Here is a 23765-nt window from a genome sequence, read left to right as displayed (position 1 = left end):
TACTACTTGTAGAGCACGGCTCGCAGCCGGTGTTAAGGCCCTCGGTGAGAAAATATGAGCGTCCCCTTCCAAAATATCAAATAAAGGTTTCAGCTCAGCTGAGGGAATTTTTTTAAATGGTCTTAACCAATTTATATCACCTAATAATTTCTGAAAATCATTCAAAGTATGTAAATGGTCTCTACGAAGCTCCAATTTCTGAAAAATTATCTTTTCTGGATAGATAACTGTCCCTAAAAAGGAGCCAATTTCTGAAATTTGAACTTTCTCAGTAGCAACATGCAGATCCCACTGTTCCAAGGTGTTTAATAATAAGGGGTATGAGGTCTGTAGACCTGCCAGGGATGAGTGGTCTGGTCATTCACGTGTACGCCAACTCCAGCCAGCATGTCAAAAGTCCATAATTGTTTACCCTCAATGCTTGCATTAGCTCTGGCTTGTGCTTGTAACTGCTCATGCCAGAGCGCTTTCCATTCCAAATATTGGCCCATATTGGTAAGTACCGCCTTCACTGTGTCCTGCCACTCTCCTGGCGTCATAGCAGCTGTACTTAATCTCTCCACTTGGGATACGGTAAAATTAGCCCCAATTCCATATGCATGTACTGCCTCAGCTAATTCTTTGACCTGCCTATACTCTACTGGGGCATGAACACGGGCTCCCTCTGCCCTTTCAAAGACCAGAAATGCCAGCTGTAGCTGTCTCCGATCTCCTGGGCTGAGAAATGAATTAGAGATGCTGCCCGGGGCGTTGGTCGGAGGCAAGGGCGGGACCGAGGGACTCAAGGTCTTTCTTAGTCTTATCTCAGGACGGTCCATATCTGTTTTGTTCATAGGCTGCCCCCTCCTCTAGGCTTTCTTCCTCTCCTTGTGTTAGATCTTCTTCGGAGCTGCTAAGGTCTATGGCGGCAAGCTCCTTAATGGGGTAAAGGGGCGTCCTTTTGACCTCCACTCTCTCTTCACCAGCCGGTGAAGGGTCCTTATTCTTAACAGGCCCTGCAGTGGCCTCTGTTTGAGTACTCTCTCTTTTTACCAGACTCCTGGGTCTGCTTCTTTTGTCCAGGTCTTCTTGCCTGCTTCCCCTTTCCAGGTTCCTTGGCCTGATCTTTTTCCCCAGGCTCCTTGGCCTGATGCCGGCTAACATGCTCTGTTTCTGATACCCTGGGGTAGACCTCTTCTAAAACCTCTTGACTTGCATTAATAGCTGTGCTGCAAGCTGGATCTTCACAACACAAATAAGCTAAAAGCGAGAGCAATGCAAGCAAGAGGACAACTAGTGCAGCAGCGGCAATGAGTGAAAATCCGCTCGCAACCAAGGCTTCCACCCCAAGCATACCTCTCAGAGATGTACCTCGATCCTGTAGTCTTTTAACCCGCCCTGAGTCTAGGGGGTCTCTGCGGCGCCTTGAAGTTCCCGGGTTTTCGGCACCAGATTGTTCCGCGCCCCTTCCGAGTCCCCTTGCCCACAAGAGAGACACGGGAGGCAGTGTTCAAGTAGTTACTACAACGAGGCTTTATTCTTGTATCAGCTGAAGTGGAAGACACCAAGCCCAGAAAAGGCACTGCTTATATGCACCCTAGAGTGGCATGTTCCCTTCTGATTGGCTGTTCACTCATCACCCCATATTACGCCCAAGGATGGGCAGTGGCTTGGCGCGCTTTTGCCTCTTGCACCTGAGCAGTTTAGTTGTTTACTTGTGGGAGCACCGGATGCCCGCACCATCTTGTAATGGCGAATGTTATCACCGCTTGCCGAGTCTCCTAACAAATTTAAAAAAAAAAAAAAAAAAAAAAAAGATAGGGTCTCACTATGTAGCCCTGGCTTGCCTAGAATTTGTTATATAAACCAGGCTGGTCTCAGACTTGCAACAATCTTCCTGTCCCTGCCTCCCATGTATTAGTATTCAGCATATACCACCAATCTCAGCTAAAATGGAACCTTACTATATAGTTCTAAGTGGCTTGGTATGTGATAGCTAGCCCTAGGTTGTCTCAAACTTGTGTAATCCTCCTGTCTCAGCCCCCAGAGTGCTTTGATTACAAGTATAGGCTACCATACCCAGCTTCTTTTTTATTCCTGGTAGCTTGTGTTGCTTATTAGAAACCATGCTTCTCTTATGGATAGAGTATGGAGTATGTGTAAGTCTGCATGGTCCAAAATTCATGCATGGATGCTGTTGGGAGATTGGTTACCCACAATCTAACTGTTGGCCAAAATCAACTCATCTTAGAAAGGCTATAATTCCCACAATCCCATCGCTTCACCTTGGGCCCAAAAATCAGCTAAAAAGCAACAACAACAACAACAAAACAGAACACATGGCCTGTGGAACATGGCCTCTAAGCATGTCTGTTAGGGATTATCTTGATTACAGTAGTTGAGATGGGAAGATTGCCCACTGTGGGCGGCACCATTTTTTAGGACATGGATCCAGAATTACATGGGGGTGAAGAGAGCAAGGTGAGCATTAGCATGCATGCAGTCATTGCTCCCTTCTTCTGATTGCAGACATGCTATGACTAACATGCTTCAGGACCCTATGCCGTGACGTCCTGATAATGGCAGACTGTAATTTGGAACTGTGAGCTAAATAAATGCTTTCTCCCTTAAGCTGCCCTTCTTTTTGTTTGTTTGTTTGTTTGTTTGTATTTGTTTGTTTGTTTTTAAATCATAGCAACAGGAGAAAAAATTCAGAGCCAAATGAAGATCTCTGGTATACAGGAACCCTGGAGACGTTGGCCCTAAGCACATAACCAGCCAGAACACTGTGATAATGAACTGTTGTCAGGGAAGTGTGAGTGAAATAAACCCTTTCCTCCCCAAGTTACTTTTGATCATGGTGTTTCATCAAAACAATAATAACCTTAACTAAGACAAGTTGGTACCAGGGTAGTGGGATATTGCTGTGACAGACTGTTGAGAACCTTACTCTGCCTCAACGCTTTGGGGCTAAGTGCTCTGGTCAAGAGAGAGAGAGAGTGGGGCAGCAGGGGAAGAGATGCGAAGAATGGAGACAAGACAGGGTGTGTGGTCAAGTCTCTGATCAAGTCTCAAGTCTCATACCAAGTCTCTTTTATTGAAGGGAATTCTGAGGTATTTATAGGCTTTTGCCACGTGCCTTGCAGGTGTTGATATGACATAAGCCTTACAGGCATCTATAGCGTGGATAGCATGTGCACTGTGCACCTTGCAGGCTTGGATACCACGTGCGCCTTACAGGCATGTATGGCCTGGATAGCACGTGGACAGCACGTGAACCGCATGCCTTGCAGCTGGGAGCAGTAAACAGCAACACAAAATATGTGGGATATCAGAGTGTGCTTCAGCTGTTGTAGGCTATTGAAAACCAAATCTCTTATCAGGGTATATGGTTCCAGATGGCTGCAAAGATAATCTAGCTGCTTTCTGCCAAAAGTCAGCTCCCAACAACAGACCTGACCATGCTTTGGGGAGGATTGTGGAAGAACTTTGGAACTCCGGGCTAGAAGAGCCATTGAGTGTTGAAAGCTCAGGAGGCTGTTATGACGGTGCTTGGGAGTTAGGAATACTGAGAGCCCTGCAGACGATGGAGGTCTCTATTCTGTGTGAAGAATCTGCAGCATCTGGCCAGCTGGAGCTAAAGAATTAGCCATGCTTAACAAGAGAAGCACTAAAATAAAACCTTTGCTTTACTGGGACTATTGATGCTGGTCAGCTGGAGCTGAGAAATTAGTGGTGATTAAGAAGAGACCAGCATCCTTGAGGTGAAATCTTTGGAGAAGTGTTTCTTGAGAGTCAGCACATAGAAGCTGTGTTCCAGGGGCGGCCCAGGTTGTACCTCATGCTGCAGCTCAACTTGGTAATGTGTAAGGATCACCCAAGTGGTACTGGTTTTGAAGGCATGAAGGGGTCATGAAGAGCAGCAGAGGCTTGGCACTGTGAGAGGGCAGGGGAGGCCATGGGTGAAGGTGCAGCCTCAGTGGCAGTTGAAGGCCCAGGACTGAGGAAGTCAGAGAGAGAAGTTGATGCTTGGCACCATGAAGAGGACCTAGGAGAAGTTATTGGTGAAAGGGCAGCCCAGTTGCAACAGAAGACTGGAGCATTTTGCAGATGCCAGAGCCATGAGATGACCACCAAGAATGGCAGCAGGGGTGGAATGGAACCAGCCGAACCTGGAAGACAAGCTGTGTGTGCTGCAGAGGACCAGCTGCAGAACTGTGACCCAAGCCCCTTGGAATAGCCCAGAAGACGGTAAGTGAATCCCAGCTAATTGGACATTGAGTTATTTACACTGTTGGAGTTTGCTTTTGCTTTGTTCAGATGGTGGCTATGCTGCCCTGGTTCTTCTTCCTGAAGAAAATATTTAACTTAATTTTTATTTTTACAGGAGCCCACAGCTGAAAGACTTCAAATTTTTAAAAGAGATTTTAGATTTTTAAAGGATTAGATATTTTAAAGAAACTGAACTCTCTCTTTCTTTGTTTTTGAGACAGGGTTTCTCTGTGTAACAGAGTTTGGAGTGGCCAAGAGAAGAAAAGAGGGAGGGCTCCATTAGCTAATGTGATTGGCCTGGGTGATTCGAGAGCAGGCAGGGTTTGAGGTGCCCAAGGAAATAGGGTAACACCGAAGGCAAGTAGTCAAGCTTCTTGAGATGCATTTAAAGAGGATAGAGCACTCGCTCGATTTTCAGACCTTGGGTTAGGATCAATTATAAGCCTGAAGGGCTCTGTTCTCTTTCTCTATTTTTGGGATAGAGGCTCACATAGTCATATCTGTCTTGAATTCATGGTGATCGTCTTGCCCCCTGAGTACTGGGATAACAAATGTGGCTTACGACCCCAAGCAAGACAGTGACTTTCAATCTGTTTAACTTTTATTTTTTGAGACAGGGGCTTGCTAGGGCTTGAACTCAGTATGTAGCCCAGGCTGGCCTGAAACTAACTATTCTATCTCTACCTCTTGAGGGCTCAAATTGCAGGCATGTCTCACCATACCTAGCTTGACCTTCTCTTATTAAGGAAGGAACTTTAATTTATAATAAATTTCCCTAACAGGTAAGATTGTGTGGAGAGATGGAGAGACAGCTCAGGGATCCTCTCGCAGATCACCTGAGTTCAGTTCCCAGCACCCACATCAGGAGGCTTACAACTGCCTGTAAACTTGAAGTTCCAATGGATTTTAACACATTCTTTGGCTTTCAAGGACACACACACACATACACACACACACACAAACGCACATACACGAGCACGTGCGCAAGCACATACACATATAAATGAAAAATTTAAAAATGTTAAGAATAAAAATTATTTTGTTGAGCGAAGTTGTCTTTTAGGTCAGATATGGAAATGGCCAGTAATGAGTTAGATACTCAGCAGCCCAACCTTATCTAGTATGATTCTTTCTGTCAATCTGTCTATCATTTGTCAATCATCTATTATCTATCTATCTGTCTATCTAGAGGAAGGATATCAGCAACTCAGGTTGGCCTCGAACTCCCCACAGATCTGATGATGACCTTCAATTTCTGATCCTCCTACCTCAAGCTCCCAAATTTTGGGACTATAGGCTTGTACTGTACCACTTGGCAAAATTTATCTTTCTAACCGAAAACAGTGAGTGTTCCTGGCACGGGGGATGGTGATTAAAAGGCAAGGAAGGTCAGGCATAGTGGTGCACACCTTTAATCCCAGCAGTCGGGAAGCAGAGGCAGGGGGATCTCTGTGAGTTTGAGGCCATCCTGGTCTACAGAGTGAGTTCCAGGACAAGCCAGAGCTACATAGTGAGACCTCATCTCAAATGAAATTTTAAAAAATAAAAACCCAGCAGGAGGGGGTATCTTTGAGCTTTCAACGATTGTACAATATGCATGGAACATCTCCGTTTTAAAATAAAATATAATTTTAAAAATTGACCTAAAATGCAAATTTGGTCATTCTCTCCCATGCTCAAAAACACTTCAGTGGTCCATCTGCTACCAAGTTTAAATCCAAACGAGTGCATGTAATGAAAGGTTCCACACATTTTCTCATACCCACCGGTCACTAGATCAGCCCCTGTGTGCAGGCCTACTGGAGAGTGAGTACATCTCTAGGGAAGCTGCTTCCTTTCCTACAGTGGGCTCATGATGCTCTGTTGTAGCATCTGTTTCTCACACCTGGTACCCATGGCCTAGAGTGCCGAGTTTCTCCCTTCTCATCTTCCAGGGAATTCTTCCTTTTTCAAGGTCCAGCTACAATAACCTCTCCCAGCTGTAGTGAAAATTCTGGTTCCTTAAAAAAAAAAAAATCCAGTTATGGCTCTTGGTCTCTTGTTTCTCTCTTGCTCTTTCTCTGCTTCCCTTCCCCTACCCCGTACTCATGGGAGGTGGGCTCTCCTCTCTCTCTCTCTCTCTCTCTCTCTCTCTCTCTCTCTCTCTCTCTCTCTTCCTCCTCCTCCTCTCTCTCTCTCTGCCTCTACTACCCTCTTAACTCCCCTCTGCATGTCCTGAATACACTCTATTCTATACTACAAAAAACAAAAAACAAAAAAAAACCCAGTTATATTATGTGAATATGTTTTTGTTTTAATCCCAGGTGTGGGATATGGGGGCTGCTTCAGATTGTCTACAGCCGATAACTAGGATTGTTTTTTTGCTATGGCACGTGTGTGTGTGTGTGTGTGTGTGTGTGTGTGTGTGTGTGTGTGTGACTTTTGCCAGCTGCAGATAGTTTAATTCTGGGGACTGTGGAGAGGGTATAAATGCAAGAGCCCCCCAAGAGGGCTATGGTGACAGCTGCACCTCCTGCAGCTGCTCCAGAAGCTGGTTCTTGCTGGTTTGCTGTTGTATTTGCTGGGTTGTTGGATGTTCTAACAAGGAAGGTTGAACCTGCCCCTAGGAACCCAACGCCCATAATCAACAGTAGTTTAAGGAGATCTATACCCCCTTTTCCTTCTACCCTTCTCTCCTAGGGGGTTGGAAGGAACTGGGGTGGAATAAGGGTTGGAAGTGGTAAGAATATAAACTCAATAAAATAGCCAAAAATGTATGTCTTCACCCAAATCTCCTGAGAGCCACTGGTGCCCCTGTCTGTGTCAGGCCTGCAGGGCAGTGACTGAGAATCCAGACTCTCATGCCAGACTACATGGGCTTAGGTCTCGGATGTGTCAATCACCAGATGGTATTGTCTTTGCTCCTCAACCTCTGTGCTTCAGCTTCCTTCTCGTAAAACGGAAATTCAAGTGTTCCTGTCTTAGGAGAACAAACATTTATTGAGTATTTATTTGTATCATCACAACAGACAAGGCTGGCTTGGTGGCACATACCTGTGGTCTCAGCAGTCAGGAGGTGTAGGTAGGAGAACCAGGAGTTCAAGGTCTTTCTTGGTACATGGTGAGTTTGAGGCCAGCATAGAGTTCATGTGTTCCTATTTCAAAAGAACAAGAACTCAAATCATTGTGGTTCACAACTTGAAAGGCTGAGGCAGGAGGATCCCTATAAGTTCAAGGCTACCCTGGGCTACAGAGTATGTTCCAGGTCAACCTGGGTCAGAATAAGACCATGCTTTTAAAAAACAGATTATAGCTCCCAGGCCAATTTAGCCACATAATTTATAAATAAAGTTTTATGGAAATATAGCCACACATGTATTTAAATATTTCTTGTAGTCATTTTGATTGAGTAGTTAAAACACAGACCATATGGCATGCAGGATGGAAAATGTTGCCATCTTCCTCTTGAAGAGTTTGTTATCTAAGCGTGGCAGTGTTCATTTATAATCCCAGCATTCAGAAGGCAAAGCAGGAGAGTCACAAGTTCAAGGCCAGCTTAGGCTACAAAGTAATACCCTTTTTTAAGAAAGTAAGGGTTGGAGATGTAGCTCTGTGGCAGAAGGCATAAAAACGGCTCTAGCTTTATTTCCAGTGCTGCAAATTAATTAATTAATTAAAATGAAATTAATCAATTATTATCAAATTAATAATTAATTAATTATCAAATTAATCTTATCAACAAACAGAAAACCAGAGTAACTTCTGCAAGTCTCCCAAAGTGGGAATCAGACAGCAGTGCTAAGGAACAGATCAAGGGTGAACGACTACAGATTGGGCAGTCACAGTCACCTGAACAAAGAGTACCTGTGTGAAGAGAAACCAGGTGGTCTGGGGTTCTTCAGGAGAAAAAAAATGAAAAATGAAAAAGAAGAAGGAAGAAGAAGAAGAAGAAGAAGAAGAAGAAGAAGAAGAAGAAGAAGAAGAAGAAGAAGAAGAAGAAGAAGAAGAACAGAGCTACACTTTAGAAGGCCAAGGAAGGAGAAATGTCTCAAGTGTTCTGTGCCATCCTGGGCTACATAGTGAATTCTAGAGCAGCTTGGGCTAGAGTGAGATTATTTAGCTAACATGATAGCAAGTATCAACATCTCACTCCCTACCTGAAGTTTTTAAATCAGTTCGCCAAAAGTGTCAGGCATATTGAAATAACCAGGTCAGGTGGTGGTGACAGCACACACCTTTAGTCTCCTAACACTCAAGAGGCAGAGGCAGGTGGATCTCTATGAGTTGGAGGCCAGCATGGTCTACAGAGCAAATTCCAGGAGAGCCAGGGCTATGTCTTAGAAAGAAAGAGAGGGGCTGGGCAGTGGTGGCGCACACCTTTAACCCCAGCACTTGGGAGGCGAATATCTGAGTTCAAGGCCAGCCTGGTCTACAGAGTGAGTTCCAGGACAGCCAGGGCTACACAGAGAAACCCTGTCTCAACAAAACAAAACAAGAGAGAGAGAGAGAGAGAGAGAGAGAGAGAGAGAGAGAGAGAGAGAGAGAAACACAGAGATAGAGACAGAGACAGAGATAGAGACAGAGGGAGGGGGAGGGGGAGGGGGGGGGGGAGGGAGGGGAGGGGGAGGGAGGAGGGAGGGGGAGAGGGAGAGGGAGAGGGAGAGGGAGAGGGAGAATGGATTGACTGACTGGGGTGTTCAAGGAATGTCCCACTTCTCTGCAAGTTGTTTGCTATTGGATAAAAATTAAAAATTAAAATTTAAGTTCAGAAGTAGAAGGCAAATCTGGAAGCAGAACCATCAATCTCAGAACCACTGAAAGATTAATGTTATTTATTTAGAAACAGGGTTTCTCTCATGCAGCCAGCCCAGGCTGGCCTCAGATATGCCCAAATAAAGGCTTAAACCCTGGGCCCTCCGGTCAGATGTCTAACAGTTTATCTACTTGGTATTTCTTATAAGGGAGCAGATATGAAGCAGCCACCGATAAAAGTCCTTCCTTCGTGTCGTTTGTAATTTTTTTTTTTCAAACACAACCAGTTGCCTTTATTTCAGTATATGTCCACATTTCAACATTTAGTGGTCCGGAACAGAGTAGAGAATGTCAGCGAGCCAGGAGGCCAGACCCATGAATCTGCAAAAGTGGTGACACGGAGATCCTCCAGGTCCCTGTGGAGCCGGTCTGAGGATCAGACACTGAAACCTGAGGCCAAGGGTCAGGGCCTCAAGTTCCAACTGTGAGACTCCACATCAGACCAGATGGGTGGCCAGGGTGACATGAGAACCCTGCTTAAAACCTCTTTAATGAGGAAAAGCAAAAGCAGTTCTGGGAAAAGGAACTGACTCCGAGCATGCGCTTAGGACCCTCAGCATGACCTTTTTCCGTAACCACCAAAGACCCTGAGCGTTAGCAGGTCTGAGTGGCCCTGTGTCTGCTCTGTTCACCAGGAGACCTGAGCTCAAAGCACTGATGGTGGCAGCGGGGTTGAAGGCCTGGCACTTCTTCCCAGGCTGGTGTGCGAGTGTGATCTGAAGCTAAGTGAGGGAGACCAGGTTCTTTGAACCTCATCTGACGGCTTCTGGCCACAGCGAATGTTAGGTGGTGATAGGGGACAAGGAAGTTGAGGACGAGAGGGAAAGCTGATCCCCCTTGATAAAGGTGAGGAGCCAGGAAACTGTGAGTTAAGGCCAATTTCAGAGAGAGGGGAGGGTTACAATCTAACGTTTGGCTAAGGGTACAGGTGGAAGAGTGGAGGCTATGGTTTGCACGGGGCATCACTTAAAACTTAAGAAAGCAAGGGTGCAGCCAAAGTACTTTTTTTTTTTTTTTTTTTTTTTTTTTGGTTTTTCCAGACAGGGTTTCTCTGTATAGCCCGGGCTGTCCTGGAACTTACTCTGTAGACCAGGCTGGCCTCGAAACTCAGAAACCCGCCTGCCTCTGCCTCCCAAAGTGCTGGGATTAAAGGCATGGGCCACCACAGCCCGGCCTTAAGAACAGCAGTGGTGCTACAGCCACTACCTGAAGCCTTTCTATCTACTCTAACGGCCACCATGCAGCTGTGGCGAGAATGCAGGGCTGGCAAAGGCATCCAGCATGTGTCACCAGCAGGTGATTGTGTGACATGTCTATTCTCAGTTGCGTTAGCTGTGCCCAGTGATCCCAAAGGAAATCGATTTTAATACACCTTCTTCCCCCCTCGCTCCAGCCCAGCTCGCTCTGGCCCAAAGATTTTTTATTATATGTGTGTGTGTGTGTGTGTGTGTGTGTGTGTGTGTGTGTGTGTGTGAATATATATATTGTAGCTGTCTTCAAACTCACCAGAAGGCATCAGATCCCATTACAGATGGTTGTGAGCCACCATGTGGTTGCTGGGAATTGAACTCAGGACCTCTGGAAGAGCAGTCAGTCAATACGCCTTCTTGGTTTCTTGGTCTTAGAAACTCAACTAGACAGACAGTGGTTCTACTCAACAGATGTCTCACAGCACAAATAGAAGATTTTACACAGCAAAACTTGAGAATTTCAAATGAACAAGGAGTTAGTATCAGAACAGTGTCTCAGAGTGAAGTCTGAGTGGGGCTTCCTCTCCAGTACACTGAAGTCTATAAGATGTAGCTGAAAATTCACTAATATGGAAAATGAAGACTTAAGTTGAGTGGGGGAGGGGAGGCAGGGCCTTGGTGACTAACAGCCCTTCTGGTGGCTGTGGCAGCTTCATGTTCTATTTTGACATCTCATGCACTGAAGTTCCTGCAGGATGGCTTTGGTGCTGGGGGATTCCATCACTTTTTCAGCTCTGCAGTGGCTCTTGGATCCACCACTCTGTTTAAACTCCTCGTGCTGCTCAGACTGACTTTTGTTACAAATCTTACAGACAGGTGCTTCTGGGTATTCAGGCCCACATTGTATCTTTAAGGCTGTATATTTGGTTTTCATAAATTGTCCAAGCCTGTGGTAGCGGCTGCCATGTTAACTCACTGTCCAGCCCCTTCTTCCTTTGTGATCTTATTATCAGTATGAGCCTCATCAGTTTGATGAGAGAATTTCACCAGAGACAACAGTATCAATTTACCTGCAGGCTGTGTGTTGTCATTGCAACACAAAAACAATGTAAGCCCATTTCTGGCTCATTCTATAAACATTTTTTGAATACTCTGTGCACATTGGGCATTCGGGTAGATATAAATATATGGGTATAAACTTAATTTGAGAATTTCTTTCTCTACTCCAGGAATTTGATTTAATTGAAAACTAATTTGATTTAAAAGAAAACTAGTTAAGCAAAAGAGTTCACCACTTGTTAGAGATGCCAAGATGGAAGTTTCAACAGGATGCAACTCTTTAAAAAGAGTTCTATACATGTGATGACAAGACCAGAAAAACAAAACCAAACCCCAGGTGTGGTGGTACATGCCTTTAATCCCAGAACTCAGGAGGCTAAGATAGGATTGTTCAAAGTTTGAGACCAGCCTGGGCTATACCGTAAGTTTCAGCCCATCTTGGGCTACAGAGTCTCAAACAAATCAAAAAGAATGATATCAAGTCCTAGATATTAGCTGGAAACATGCATAAGACAGGAGTCTGAAGAAACATGCATTTATACTTGGCTTTTAATGTGTTCAATATGATCCCATCCTATTATGATATACTATGTACTATTAAGTATATATACTTTCAAGGGGTTGGAGAGAGAGCGTAGCAAAGACTACTCTTCAGAGGACTTGGGTTCAATTCTCAACACCCACATAGTGGCTCACAACAGTCTAACTCCAAAGCCCTCTCCTGACCTTTGAACCAGGAACACAGACTTAATGCAGTCAAAACACACATAAACATAAAAAATTTAAATATATGAACTATCTACATAGACTAAATCCATAAAGCTAAATATGTATATTATCAGTTATAGCTGATGTTATTGATATTATTTTCTAATTTTAACCTTTCTTCTTTTAACCTTTCCTTTAACCGTTTATCAAATAGAAAAGACTGAATTTCATTTAATCTATTTGTTTGTTACTGAGACTAGTAGTTGTGGCAGGCCTTACTATGTAACCAAAAATGATGTTAAACTCTTAATCCTCCTGCCTCTACCTCCCTGGCACCAGAACTATAGGCATATACTACAAACCACCTTTTTGTCTACCTGTGTGTTTTGCTATATAGCTTGGGTTGCCCTTGGTCTCAAGATAATGGTCCTATATCATCCTCCAGAATATGGACTTATAGAGATATACCTGGCTAACAACAAAATTTTCTTCGCCTACAAATGTCAGCAGATAACACCTCAAAGAAGTGTATCTGTGGGGCTGAAAAGATGGCTCAGTGCTTAAGAGCACTTGCTGTTCTTCCAGAGGTTCAGAATTGAGTTCCAGCAGCCACGTAGACAGCTCACAACAGGCAGTAACTCCAGCTCCTAGGGTTCTGTGGTGGTAAAAGTAAGAACGGCCCCCATAGGCTCATATATTTGAATGCTGAGTCACCAGGGATTGGCACTATTTGAAAGAATTTAAATGACCAGGAGGTATATCATTTGGAAGTATGTCACTGAGGGTGGCCTTTGGGGTTTTCAAAAGCCCATGACAGGCCCAGTTTCTCTCTCAACCTACAGATCTGATGTAGCTCTCACCTACTTCCCCAGCACCATGGCTGCTGTGCCTGTTGTCACCTTCCTCACCGTGATGACAATGGACTCAACCTCAAACCCAACAAGCCCCTAATTAAGTGCTTGCTTTTCTAAGAGTTGCCTTGGTCATGGTGTCTCTTCACAGCAATAAAACAGTGACTATGACAGGACCCAACACCTTTTGGCTTCCTTGGCCACCTACAGACACATGCACACACACATGAAGACACACACACACACACACACCTATAAATAACCATAAATAAGTAAAAAGAAAATCTTTTAAAGAGATACGTCTAAACAAAGCGATAGCTGCTTGCTAGATTTCGTCTGCAACTGGCAAATGGAGCCCATGTGCCTGCCCTTGAACATACAGACAACTGCAGGGCAGGGCTGCCGTGTTGTGCATACAAAGAATTCAAATAGTCTCCATATTGTAGTTTAGCTGAAAGTAGCAAAGCTTGGACTAAAGCTCGCTTACGGATGACATCATGACCGGTACCTGTAATCCTAGCACTTGGGAAGCTGAGACAAGATTTTGAGAACACAGTGATTTCCTAGGTCACTCTGAGCTACAGGGTAAAACCCTGTCTCAAAATAAATGGTCAGGGATGTAGCTCATTTGCTAGAGTGTGTGCCCAGCATCCAAGCAGCCCCACGTTTTTTTTTTGTTTTGTTTTTTGTTGTTGTTTTGTTTTTCGAGACAGGGTTTCTCTATGTAGCCCTGGCTGTCCTGGAACTCACTCTGTAGACCAGGCTGGTCTCGAACTCAGAAATCCGCCTGCCTCTGCCTCCCAAGTGCTGGGATTAAAGGCATGCGACACCACTGCCCAGCAGCCCCATGTTTTATTCCCTCACCTCAGGAGGCTTAGTGGCCCACACTTGTGATTTCAGCAGTTGAGAGGCAGGGCAGGAGGATCAGAAGTTCAAGGTCCTCCTTGGCTACAGAGTTAGAAGCTAACCTGGAATATATAAGACCTTACTACAAAAAAAAAAAAAAAAAAAAAAAAAAAAGCAAGCCACACTTATTAAATATATTTTTAAGATTTATTTATTCATTTAACATGTGTGAATATATTCTCGCTATCTTCAGACACACCAGAAGAGGGCATCAGACTCCATTACAGATGGTTGTGAGCCACCATGTGGTTGCTGGGAATTGAACTCAGGACCTCTTGAAGAGCAATCAATGCTCTTAACCACTGAGCCATCTTTCCAGCCCAGCAAGCCACACTTAAAGAACAAAATGACTGTTACCCCAGACCGGCAATGGCCACCTTAATTACATGTAAGCCACAAACACAAGCCGTATGTGTATGTCTCTAAATAACATTCCTCTTTGTCAATGGTGTTTATTTCTGTTTGGTTTTTGGCTTTTTTCTTTCTTTGTTTTTTGAGACAGAGTTTCTCTGTGTAGTTCTGGCTGTCCTGGAACTAGCTTGGTAGATCAGGCTGGCTTTGAACTCGGATTCACCTGCCTCTGCCTCCTGAGTGCTGGGATTAATGATACGGTCCACCGCTTGTTTTTCTTTGCGACCGTATTGTCTTATGTAGCTTGGATTGTCCTGTAAATCAGCAAAATCCTAGTTCAGGCTCTGGAGTATTGGGATTCCAGGTGTGAGGCTCTCCACCTGCTTTGAGTCAGTCTTTGCAGAGGAAAGAGGAAGCCTTTGTTTACTCTTTTATGAATGAGTTACAACTTTGATAAGCAGCACAGCAGGAAGCCTGGTGCACGCTGCCCTATTGCAACAAAGGCACTTCGGTTAGAGAATTTGTACTTTGAGTTCCCCATTTGACAGTTCTGGGTATTGCTCCTTACTATCTGTGTGGTCTAACGTGAGTCACTTAGACTTATCTGGCTTCCTTCTTTACCTTAAAACTGGTGGTTCCTTAATGTCCTTTAAACTTTGTGACTGTACTACTGTTCATTTTATAGGAACTTACCAGCTAGTTATCTGACATCAGGATGGGGACACTGAAAAGTTATTCAGCATATACTGTGATGTCATGAGGCAAGATGGATCTGTCTGTGTCTGTCTGTCTGTCTGTCTGTCTATCCATCCATCTATACAACAGAGTCTTAGGTAGTCCAAGTCATAGGACCTTGAATGTCCTATGAGCCAAGGCGTACCTTAAAATTGTTATCACTCTAATATTATTTAATGGGGAGTGGGGGGATGGGATGGAACTTGCCACACACCTGACCTGTGAATCAGAGGACAACTTGAGGGAGCTACGTTCTCTTTTTCCACTGTTGTGGGTTCCAGGAATCAAACTCAAGTCATTAGTCTTGGCAGGAGGAGCCTTTACTAGGTGAGCCATTTTTCTGAAATTACCATGAAATTTTGACACACACACCCCCATCCCCGTCTCTGTTTCCCCGAGCGCTGGGATCACAGGCTTATATCACCGGAGCCATTTTATGTGATGTTGAGGATCAAAGCCCTGGCTTCCTGAATCTTAGGTCAGTTCTCTACCAAATGAACAGTAGCCCACGCCCCAAGATGCACACTTTTGCTTTTTGTAAAGAAAAGTTCTCACTTTCATGGCTAGCTTTGAACTCATCTGTAGACCAGATTGATCTTAGAATTGTGAGGCCCCTCCTCCTCTGCTCTGCCTCCCTAGGGCTGGGATTACAGGCATTGAACACCACACCCAACTTTTTTGTTTGGTTGGTTATAATACACCTAAAGAGATGAAAGGCAAGCATGGTGGTTGTTTCATTTGCTATATTACTGGTACCCACTGTGGGTGGTAAGAAGGCCTTAAAACTAAAAGGAGTGAGAGATGGTCTCTATTGCCTCTTATTACCTATATACTGAGATTATAATATAGCGGGAAGGCAATGTGGATGAGCAGATAGGGGCAGAGAGATGGCTCAGTAGGTAATGATGGTGCTTGCCACCAAGCCTGAAGACCTGAGTTTGATTTCTAGGATCCAATTAGGAGAAGGAAAGCGCCAATTCATGCAAGTTGTCCCACGACCCCTATACATGCACATGGTGGTGCACACATGCCCACACAAATACACAAATAAAAAAGAAGAATCTATTTATTAAGTCTTTGAGAAGTTCATGCAATCTATTTTGATCATATATGCCTCAACTCTACCCCCTAAGTTTTATTATTATTATTAATGAAAAAAAGGCAGATAAACAACCACAGTCATGGGGAGACATGAGACAGGAAAAAGACAGTACACATTGACTCACTAGTCTCACAAAGAGGAAGTGAGAGAGGCTTCCAGAAGGTAATCCCACTTGAGGGCTGAAGAAGGGCACCTCTCCTGGCCTACAGACACCTCACACCATAGTGCAGTTGTTCCAACCTTCTCTCCTCACCCCTCAATATCAGGTGACAGAGCGAGCAAGTGAAGAGATAATTATTTACTTTTCTGAGAATTTAGTTGCAAACAGCTTTATATAATGTTTTATAACTATTTATAGTATTTTTGACAGGGTTTCACCATACAATCCTGGCTGGTCTAGAACTCACTGACATAGACCAAGCTGGCCTGGAACTCACAGATATCTGCCTGCCCCTGCCTCCTATGTGCTGGGATTATAAGTGTGTGCCACCATGCTTAACTACCTTTGTGGGTTTTTAGAATATTTCTGGGTGCAGTGGCACACTCCAGGTCAGCCAGAGCTATACAGAGAGATCTTGTCTCAAACATAAATTTTCAGCCAGGCATGGTGGCATACACCTCTAATCTTTGCATCCAGGAGGCAGAGGATCTCTGAGTTCAAGGCCAGCCTGGTTTACACAGTGAGTTCCAGGTTAGCCAAGGCTACACAGAGAAACCCTGTCTTGAAAAAAACAAATTTAAAAAACACCAAAATAAAAATATTTATTTCTAATTTATATTTTGCCTACATGTTATAGCTGTACACCAGCTAGATGCAGTGCCCCTTGAAGCCAGAAGATGGCATCAGATACCCTAGAACTGGAATTACAGATAGCTGTGAGCCACCATGTGGGTGCTTGGAACCAATCCTGAGTGCCCTGAAAGAGCAACAAGTGCCCTCAACCACTAAGTCATCTTACCAGCCTCAAGAGCAACTTTAAACAATCAGATTTTGTAAATGTTTTCTTAATGTGCTTTTGTTTACAAACATGTTAATTGTCCTGATGTCTTTGGAAACACATTTCTTTTAAGAAGCAGAGCTGTGGAAATAGCTCAGTGGATAAAGGTACTTAGTGCCAAGCCTGAGTTCAGACTCTGGGACCAATGTGGAAGGAGAGATCTGACTTCTGTAGCTGTCCTCTGACCTCCAGAAGCATTTGAACATGTGGGGACTCATATAATAGATAATTGTAATTTTTTTTTTAAATTTACGCAAATCAGCATAGCAAGTCATCGCCTCTTTTTCTCTATTTATGTATTTATGTATTTATTTTGCTGATTTGTTTGGAGATAAAGTCTTAAGTGTTTTCTCTCTCCCCATCCCTCACCTGGTCCCTCCTGTTCCCAACCCCATCTGACCCCTGAAAAATCTTTTCTGTTTTCCTTTCCCAGGGGGATCCTTGTGTCCCCCCTTGAGAGGAGATAAAGTCTCACATAGCTCCCAGGCTGCTCTGGCTCTTGTTACAAAGCCAAGAATGACCCTTTAACTTCTGACCCTCCTGCTTTTACCTCCCAAGTTGGATTATAGACCTGTGCCACCAGGCCTCGCAACAATGCTCACTGTTGCTATAAAGCAGGTTGTAAAAGCTGCTTATAGACTCCTCTTGTTCTATATATCTCTTATTTTTTTTTTTTTACATGACTTTCCTTCTTCAAGGAGAATTTACCTGACTCCAATTCTGGGTCGACCACATGACCTCTTTAGCTAATGGAATATTAACAAATGTGATTTAAGCACAGCCTTAAAAAAAAAAAAAAAAAAAAAAAAAAAAGAAAAAAAAATGGGTTTGGCCTTGTTGCTGATCTGGGAACCCTGCCACTACCACCACCATGTGATCTGACTGGGCTAGCCTACTGGAGGCTAACTGATCACACAGAGGACAGTGGAGCTTACCCAGCCCTGGCCAATCAGCCTGCCCATCACATCTGTGATTTCCTAGGCTGCCTGGTCCCTGCTGAGCATGCTCACTAGCAGAGCCACTAAGCAGACAGATCACAGAGCCCTGCTTCCCATTTCAAGCCACTGCATTTGTGGCTGCTTGTGACAGAGCAGCAGTGAACGTAAGTTCACAGGACCCAGCCTTACTGTATTGTTTTCCTCTCATCTTTATTTACTGCAAAGGAGTGTAGGTGATGTTTCAGTTAGGGTGAGGATGGAACGCAGTGGTGAAGCAACGTTGAGCCTAGGAAAGGCCAAGCGTTCCGTCCCTAGCATATATGTGAAAAACATGTGTCTGCATGCTTGTAATCTCAGCAAAAGGAAAGCTACACACAAGAGAGTGAAGGTAGCCTGGACTACTGGAGACTTGTCTCAAAGCAAGGGCTGGGTGTGGTGTCACATCCTTTTAGACCCAGCACTTGAGAGACAGAGACAGGTGGATCTGTGAGTAAAAGTCACTTTGGTCTCTACCGTGAGTTCCATCTAGGTCAGTCAGGGCTACAGAGTGAGACACACACACACACACACACACACACACACACAGAGAGAGAGAGAGAGAGAGAGAGAGAGAGAGAGAGAGAGAGAGAGAGAGAGGAGAGACAACAAACACAGAGAGACAGACATACACATACAGAGAGATAGATACGTAGACACAGAGAGAGAGAGACATACAGACAGACATATAAGGACACACACATACACACACACAAATGCAGACACACACAATTAATGCTGATGACAATCCACTAACTGCTTGCTTTGTTAAAAGCACAAGTGCAATAAACACGGCCCTTTTCTCTTCCTTCAGTTCTAAGATTCTGATTCTCTGTCACTGTTCTCCCTTTCTCTGCTGCTGTCTTCCTGGGACGAGGATGATGGTGAGGATGAGGAGTAAAAGTCAGACATGATGAACAGAGAGGAGCTGGAGCGAGATGGTGATGTGGGTCCCCACACTGAGAGGCTGGACACCTCGGTGCTAAGTCCCATTGTACCTAAGACTCTGTGGATCCTTGGTACTGGTCAGATGTACCTGTGGGAAACTGCTAACCCACATCCTACCTTTTAGAGTCGTGCCTGTGGTGGTGCATGTCCCTTATCCCAGCACTCAGGAGGCTGAGGTAGGTGGATTACTATGAATTCCAAAACAGCTTGGCCTGTGTGGCAAGTAATTGACAAGACAGGGCTATTAATGATGCTCTGTCTCAATACCCCTTCTACCCCATGCCGACCCACCCCTGCCAAAGAAGCTCCTGTCCTGGAGGCTGGGGACCTTGGGCATGCACTAGGAAGTGCTCTACAAGCAACTGTAATAGTGCTTCCAAGGACCAGGCTGCCATCAGATGAATGTGACCAAGGCTCACAAGGTCACAGGCAGATCTAATGACCAGTTTAAAGTCTGTGCTATCTGTGGGGCCCTTCACAGGATGGGTGTGTCAGAGGATCCATGCTGGCTGACAAAGCCAGCTCTTCATCTAAAAGGACTTTTGACCAGAGAAAACTGACTCTTGCATGCTATCCAACCTCCTCATGTGTGCATGCTTCCAAACTCTCTCTCTCTCTCTCTCTCTCTCTCTCTCTCTCTCTCTCTCTCTCTCTCTCTCTCACACACACACACACACACACACACACACAAAGTAGGAATTCACTGTTACCAAGTGAATTTTTTTTTTCAGGAGGAGTCAAAAAATTTGGGTTTTTATATAAAATACTCTAAAAGAAAACATTAAATTTAGGCCTGGAGGTGGTGGCCCATGCTTATTAGTCAGGTAGATCTGAGTTCGAGGCTAGCCTGGACTACAGAGTAAGTTCCAGAACTGCCAAGACTACACAGAGAAACCCTGTCTCAAATAAACAAATAAACTTAGCTTTGTTTAGAAAAAAAAATTAAAAGCAATCAAAATCTTCTCTGAGGGTCTTCTCTGGCCCATGAGCCAGATTTAATTAGTTAGCAATAAATAACTAGAGATAAATAAATAACTAGGCCTGACGACTCATGCCTTTAATCCTAGCAGAGGGAGGCAGACCTCTGTGAGTTAGAGGTCAGTCCGGTCTATACAGAAAGTTTCAGGTGAGCCAAAGATATAGAGTCAGATCTTTTCTCATAAACAAACAAACAAATAAATAGAAAATAAATATTAAAAGAAAAAGAAAATTGTGAATGTAAACTATTTCTTACAAATAAATGGTGAGAAGCCAAAACAGCACAAATCATAGTTCTAAATAATATTCCATGCCTTACTTTCCTGCGCCCTTCTTCATGATTCAAAGAACAATTTCCTGCTTTTACAACCTTTTTTTGGCTATTGGCGACAAAGGTTCAACTCAACTTAGCTCAAGCCAAAGGAATGATGTATCAGCTTTTACAACTGAAAGTCAGGTTCGCCCTAGGCACAGGGCAGGCCTGACTTCACGTGCTTTATCATACCCCATGAACTATGCTCCACCTCCATCTCTGGCTTCTGCTTCCCTCTGTCCAGGCCTACTGTGTGTTCCAGCTTGGTAGTAGCAATTGCCTATAATGTCGCTCTGCCGCAAGCAGTCCACGCCTCCCTCATCCTTAATGACTATCCTGCTCTTATTAGGAGTACCAAGGGGCACAAGTCAGAAACCGGAAATTATCCCAGACCTCCTCCTTAGTTCCGTAGCTCACAGATCACAAAGACAAGCCATGGCTAAGGTACTTGTGTCTTGGGAATTCATTATCTGTCTTCGTGGTCCCTGCCACTGTGCTTTGTTATGCATTGGTATTTCTGGTCTTGGAAGAAAAAGTCTAACTAGTTTTGACTTCTTTCACCTCAAACCATCTACTGTGCCAGGAGTAATCAAATCTCTTAGAATTGTAAACTCTGAGACCTGTGTGTGTGTGTGTGTGTGTGTGTCCCCACTCCCCCCCCCCTAAAAATGTTAGGTAGGAGCAGGATCCAATTGGTGACTTTTTTTCAGCTGGTCACTTGAACCCCCTACGGAGTGGCAGACAGCCAGATTATCTTGGAAACAGAGCCTGAACTGGGGTAGGCATTAGCCGTTATTTTAGGAGCCTCACTGTTCTTTGTCACTGGGCTGTGACCAAGCCTGCCTGAAAGCACCCTGCATGGCCTGCCCACCCATAATACAGCCTTCTGGGAAAGGGGGTTGGGGATCGGTGTCTTTCCTTCCATGCAAACTGCTTTACTCAGTAACAACCTCTAGCTACCTGGAGTCAGGAATGGGAGTTTGGATCTAGTCACAGAATGTTCTTTTATACCAAGGGTCACCAGCTCGAATGCCTTCTGGGGCCAGCAGATCCAGCAGCTTCTACTCAACAAGTTTACCAGCTACAGCTTGGCACTCAGAGTTGCCAAAGCCTTTCTTCCTATTTTTTTTCCCCCTCCAAGGAGGAACCAACGATTTCAAGTTTTATATAAAATATTCTGGTTTTAGGCTCAGTTTTTCTTAGGAAAAAAAAAAATGAAAGGCAGTCAAAACCAAACTTGTCTGAGAGTCCTCTTATCCTGCCCAGGAGCTGTCAGTGTGTGACTTTGGTTTTATCCACTAATCCCAGAACAATGGGTGCCACTTGCCCTACATTTGCATAACTAAGATCGACCTGGCAAGGGTTTGGGACTGAACAAAGATCAGTTGTGACTTGGCTAAGAAAGGTTCATGACTTCAAAATGAAAATCAAATCTCTAGCTAGGACCTTGTGGCTGCCCTGGCCAGTTTCTGTCCTGGTCCCTGCCTCTAACCCCTGTGTGCACCTCAGAACCTTTATGTTCATCTGTCTCTCTCTCTCTCCCTTTACCTCTTGTTCCAGTTATCCATCCACAGTCCGGCCAGCACACTATCCGCCAAGATTTGACTCAAACCTCCCAGCCTCTGGGTAGCCTTTCTCTGACCTCAGCTTACTCTGGAGCTTACCCCACTCACACAAATGCCAGTCATTGACCACAAATCCTAACCTGTTCTTTAGATGCCTGACACACAGAACCCAACCTCCAGAAGGCAGGAACCTGGGTTCATGTGCCTTGGTATCCCCGTGGCTTCATAGACCCTTGACCCTTAAGCAGATATGAAAAATGATTGCCTCGACTATTGCTTCTACCCATTAAAAACCCATTTGTGAAAGACTAGAGCTTTAGGAAATGAAGTTGCAGCTGGAAATGAAGGCAAACAGCCATAGTCACAGCTACTCTGGAGGCTGGGAGAGAAGGGTGGTGAGATTCAGACCAGCCAGCTCTACAAAACAAGCTCTCCGTTTGTTTCTTTCTTTTGTTTAAGTTATGATGTGTGGAGGAGAAACTAGAGACATTGCTTGGTGGTAGAATGCTGGCTCAGCAGCTAGACCTTGGTTCAGTCTTCACAGACATACCAGTTCATATCTGCAAAAAAGAAATCCACTTAAACCCAGAAGTGGTAGCCTATGCGGACAATTCCGGCATTCATGAGGCAGACGCAGGCAGATCTCTGCCTGGTCTGCCAAATAAGATCTAGGATTGCCAGGGTTACACAGAAAAATCCTGTCTCAAAAACAAACGAAAACCAACCAAACAACAATGGGGAGGTTGGGGGGGGGGGGTGGTGGTGGAAGTAGAACTAGTTTAGGTCCTAAACTTTAGGAGAATGGAGTTTTTCTAGACCTATGTGGTGGTGGTGCATGCCTTAAGCCCAACACTTAAGTCAGAAGCAGGCTGACTTGCAGGCCAACCAGGGTTACATAGAGACTGCCAAAAAAGGTAAGTGGGGGGTGTGGGGAGGGTGTGTGCAAGCGCACGCCCTCGCTCAGCAGCAGCGGCAGGGATTCCTTCGCATGCTTGTTAAATACACAACAAGCAAGATTTAAAATTCATTCAACTATGGACATGGCTCCAACTTCAGTTACTGCAGTCTCTAAATGAGTCTTCATTCCTTGTTTATTTGTTTTGTTTTCCTCTGTGAAAACCTTAAGGATTCCCGTGTCTCTCAAACAGTGTAGGTGAAAATGACCTTGAGGTTACAGGCTGGATTAATGAGGGGCTGCAGAGTCGAACCTAGGGCTTCATGCGCAATAAATGCTACAATGCACTCTACTAACTGGGACACATACCCAGCTTGACTCAGAAATTCTGATCCTCTGCAAGAGTTAGAGGAGGACCCCTCTCTGTCTCCTCTCCTTCTCTCTGTTTCTGACTCTCTGCCATGATCCAATTTGCAATTCTCTTGCCTCCCGTTGAGAGTTCAGGAGTGCACCCCAAGGTCAGCCTTCCCCACCTTTCCCAGAGCCGATGGGAGTAGGGCTAGAATCGGGGAGTAACTTGCCAGAAACAGCTCTTCCCACCCAGCAGCGGCCAGCTAGAAGGAGAGCAGCCACAGACCCTTTGCATAACCCATTCTTAAATTGGCTGAGGCTTGTACAGTTGTAAACTGAAACTTGGGGCAAACCCTGGCGGTTACATTTTTACACAAAGAATGCTTCCTTCTCAGCTCCATAGATACTTCCTGCATTCTGACTCTCCTGAGCAAATGCGTACCCGAGCCTTTGGTGAGCTGCTGAGCACGGTCGAGCCACCCTCCTACCTGAAGTGGTGACCTCAGCAGCAGCTGTGGCGTTTCATTCATAATACTTGCACCAGCGTGGAGGAGGCGGGGCGGGGGACTTTCGTCTGTTTAATAAAATCCCGGCTAGGCAACCGAAAGGGAAAATGATCCCGGAGTGTGTTGCCCCGGGGATGAGCCCTGCACCTCCGCCCTTGGCTAATTATACCGGAGATTGTGCAATGGGCCTGAGCCATTCACCCTGCAGGGCCGCGGAGCCTCTCACTACCTCTGCACTGTTCTGGGCTCCCTTGGCACAGCGGGTACCCGCGGCTGCTCGGCTGCTCGCCCGA

The 23765-nt window shown here is 44.9% G+C and overlaps 1 long non-coding RNA gene across 3 annotated transcripts; it reads right to left on the bottom strand.

Annotated features, from left to right (window-relative positions):
* Positions 1-1488: 1488 nt before the first annotated feature.
* LOC143443048 (uncharacterized) lies at positions 1489-23765 on the bottom strand. 3 transcript variants are annotated; one of them, XR_013111745.1, is made up of 5 exons: positions 23455-23765; positions 7285-7385; positions 7017-7210; positions 6018-6251; positions 1489-1760 (listed from the first exon to the last, which is right to left on the bottom strand). It is a non-coding gene; the product is annotated as an uncharacterized LOC143443048 (long non-coding RNA). The 3 variants fall into 3 exon arrangements; XR_013111746.1 differs by having other exon boundaries at positions 7017-7206; XR_013111744.1 differs by having other exon boundaries at positions 7017-7385.

This window comes from Arvicanthis niloticus, chromosome 7 (genome assembly GCF_011762505.2).
Source record: "Arvicanthis niloticus isolate mArvNil1 chromosome 7, mArvNil1.pat.X, whole genome shotgun sequence".
NCBI classification, from domain to species: Eukaryota; Metazoa; Chordata; class Mammalia; order Rodentia; family Muridae; genus Arvicanthis; species Arvicanthis niloticus.
This window is presented reverse-complemented; position numbering and strand designations above follow the sequence as displayed.